The sequence below is a fragment of the Equus caballus genome, chromosome 16, assembly GCF_041296265.1.
Source record: "Equus caballus isolate H_3958 breed thoroughbred chromosome 16, TB-T2T, whole genome shotgun sequence".
Lineage (NCBI taxonomy): Eukaryota > Metazoa > Chordata > Mammalia > Perissodactyla > Equidae > Equus > Equus caballus.
The window spans coordinates 92,254,541-92,258,470 of record NC_091699.1 but is presented as its reverse complement, the minus strand read 5'-3'; the positions used below and the strand labels follow the sequence as shown (position 1 = coordinate 92,258,470).

General features: G+C 40.5%; 1 pseudogene; it reads left to right on the top strand.

Moving 5' to 3' along the window:
• The first annotated feature begins 2,233 nt into the window (after positions 1–2,233).
• Positions 2,234–2,655, top strand: LOC100630889 (protein cornichon homolog 4 pseudogene; annotated as a pseudogene).
• The last annotated feature ends 1,275 nt before the right edge of the window (positions 2,656–3,930 follow it).

The window sequence follows — 3,930 nt, the reverse complement described above, 5'->3', positions numbered from 1 at the left end:
CCAGACACTGTCAAATATCCTCTGGGGGACAAAATCACTGCTGGTTGAAAACCACTGCTCTAACAGAAGCTGCTGCAGCTCAGTTTCACTGCAGCAGTTTGTATGGGGCTCAAACGTTCTGCTTTTACTAATAATATAACATTAAAAGATTACTGGGTGACCTGTGCAGCGGGCATCCAGCCACCAAATCCAGCCAAACCACTCATAATAAAACCCAAAAGTATACCAGATAGCCATGTGTTAGGATAGGTCCTATATTGGTACCAGTATCATTAGCCCTGCTGGTGACTGTGTCATTCCTTCCCTGAGCACACAGCCAGGCCCAGCTCCTCCGTGACCTATGAGAAAACTGGAATAAATAAATCTTCTCCCTTGAAGTGATGCACCACTCTAACCCATGGTTCTCAATCTCAGGGGCCCTTTGGAACCTTCTGAGGAGATTTAAATAATACTGAACGTTTGATTGCTCTGCAATGTTCTGGTTTAATTTAAACAATACTGATACCTCAGTTATACGCAGAGGCTCGGATTTAATTAGTCAGGGGTGAGGCCTAGGTATTGGAGGTTTTATGAGCACCCATGAGATTCTGATGTGCTGCCAAGGTTGAGAAGCACAGCTCTCTTTGCCTTACCTCGGGCTACGAATCTTTATTTAATTTCCATTTTGTGTACGGATGTTGGGAGGTGGTTAAATCTTACTTCAGTTATACATACATGTGTATGTATATAATTAGTCTTTATAAAGGTCATATATTTAGTGTCTGCTTTAGATCCAGGAACTTAGTCTTTGGAACTAGGAATTAAGTCTCTAACCCACTATTTCCCAAACTTGTCTGCACATTGGAATGGCCTGATTTTTGATTTTTAAAGCCCAGGGCACACCTCAGACCAATGAAATCCCAACCTCTGGGGGTGCCACACCCCATTGGGAATTTGTCAAGTTCTCCAGGTGATTCCAACAGACATGTTTAGAAACCACTGCATTAGCCAGATCTGTAAAGGGATCTTGTTGTCTGAGCCTAGTAGATATAGATTATTGGTTCTCATCTTTAGCTGCACATGAGGATGACCTGGGGAGCTTTTAAAACTTCTGAAGCCCAAGTTGCACCCCAAGTCTATTAAGTCAAAATTGCTTGGGATAGGAGCCAGTCACCAGGAGTCTTTAAAGTTCCTTAGTGATTCCAGCATGCAGTCAAGCAGTGGTTCTTAGATGTCAGCACACATCAGAATCATCTGCAGGGGTCAATAAAACACAGATTGCTGGGCTCCATCCCCGAAGTTTCTAAGTCAGTAGGTCTGTGTTGGGGCTCAAGAATTTGCACTTCTAACAAGTTCTAAGCTCATACTTATGTTGCTGGTCCAAGGACAACACACTGAAATTGAAAACTCTGGTTTAGAAAATCAGCTTAATACATGAAAGAAGAGAAGTGACACATGGAGAATTAAGTTGAACTTCCAGGAATTTTTTCAATACTCTTTTACCTGTTGTTGAATTGTTTTAGTGGGTGTGATATTATTGTTTCAACTTTCCATGAGCATGCTAATTATAACTATGTCAATGTTTTCTTCTGTTTCCTATATTAACTCTACGCAGATTAGTTTTTCACTTTTTATATCTCTGTGCTTTTTTCTCTCATACGTGTAGATGAGATGTAGATCAACAAGTATGGAATCTAAATTCGTTTCATTATCCCAAATGAGAGTACCTATGTACCTGGCAGTAAACACAATATCTGATGATGGAACCCTGATTGCAAAAGTTGTGGCTCCACAGAGAGGAAAATGAGCACCTGTAACAGAGCAGGCTTTCTTCCCAGGTGTGCAGGTTGTATGTCCACCAAGCACTGACGTACAGACCCCTCACAGCAGCTCTAAGCTACGTAGAATCCTTGCCCCGTTTCTCTGGCTCCAGGATTCATGATGGGACTCTCAGGTGTCTGCCCTCCTACTTTAGAGAGTCATAGGTACAGCTTTAGCCAGAGGATGAATGCCCGAGTCAACCACTCAGAAAGCTCTGAAGGAAGGCACTGGCATTGCCATTCTACAGCCAATCATTTCCTTGTTTCTCTAACAGTCTGCACCTTCCACCATCCCCCTCAAAAAAAGAAAGAGAAAAACTAAACAATTTACTCAGAAACAAATCAGAGAATTGGGGAGATGATCAAACAAATTGTACAAATGTAGACTTCACAATTAAAAAACAACGAGAGAGAGAGAGAGAGAGAGAAGGAAGATGGAGGCAGTAGTGGTCATCCTCTCTCTCCTGGGCTGTTGCGTGCTCACCTTCCTCTCAGTGCACTTCATAATTACATTGTGTGATTTAGGATGTGATTGTATTAATGCCAGACCATGTTCCTCAAAATTAAACAAGAGAGTAATTCCAGAGTTTACTGGCCATACCACTGTCACTGCATTAATGCTCACTTCATTGCACTCGTTCATCTTCCTTCTCAACTTGCCTGTTGTCACGTGGAATATATATATCAGTTCATTATGGTGCCAGGTGATAAAATGGGACCATTTGATCCAACAGAAATACACAATAGAAGGGAGCTGAAGTCACACAGGAAAGAAGCCACGATCATGCTTGGTTTCCACTTGCTCTGTTTCTTCATGTATCTTTATAGTATGATTTTAGCTTTGATAAATGACTGAAGCTGGAGAAGCTGTGGTTGAAATCAACCTTCACTACAGTGCACAGTTGAGAGCTGGAGACTGCTTACATCATCCTTAGAATTGTGACCTTAGCAGTATATTTTTTCCTCTTTGAACAAAAACTATTTGTACCATAGAAAGTATTTAAAAAACAAACAACAACAACAAAAAGTTCCCAGCCATACTAATGAAGAGAGGATTATACAGGCCATGCACGTGAAAGGGCGGGACTCTGGGAGACCATCTTGGAATTCTGCCTACAATACAGGCTCAATTTTTGCATATATATCCTATTGGTCCTGTTTCTCTTAGAACCCTGCCTAATACAGAACGCTGACTAATATATGGAGGAACCCTAGCACATTATGTTAAACCAAATAAGCCAGCCACAAAATGACAAATACTGTATGATTTCAAGTACATGAGGCATTTAGAGTATTCGAATTTATATAAACATAAAATGGAATGGTGGTTGCCAGGACCTCAGGGGAGAGAGAAACAGGGAGTTGTCAAATGGGTGTAGAGTCTCAGTTTTGCAAGATGAAAAAGTTCTGGAGATTGGTTGTTCAACAGTGTGAACATACTTGCCACTGCAGAACTGTACACTTAGAAATGGTTAAGATGGTAAATGTTTTGTTATGTGTTTTTTTACCCAATTGAAGCAAAATGAAACAAAGCAAAAACAACAAGTTGTTAATACTTGCGTGGTTCTATTGTTTCCAAAAGAAACTAGAGTTAAAATCGAAAATGTCTGCTATGGCTTCAATGACAAAAAGAAGAGACATAAGTCAGAATGGACACCCAAACTGAATTTGAATCAACAATTTCCAGCTGGTATTAAAAACAGCAACAAATAAACAAATAGACAAAAAGCCAAACGAATGGGATATTCTCCTCTACACAGTGCGCAAAGATGCATGAAACGTAAGGGTGAGGACTAATGGATCTCCTCTATTCTCTGTAGCAAGTTCTTTATGGGACTTGAATCCATTTAAACCAACACAGGATAAGTGAGACAACTGAAGTGTGTTCAGGAAGAAACATCATAAGAACTCAAAATGTGTATTACAGGAACATTAAACAAATGTAGAGGTTAAAAGCTTACGTATAAAAGTTAAGAGAATCCAGATTTCTTGATGTACAGACTAGAGAGCTAGGGAAAAGTTACCAGGTTATTTAAAGGAGGAAATTTGCCAACAATTCTCGTTTCCTTAGAACAGAGAACTGAAGGCACGAACTTCAGTTCACTGAGAGACCGTCCGGGGAGTGCGAGCA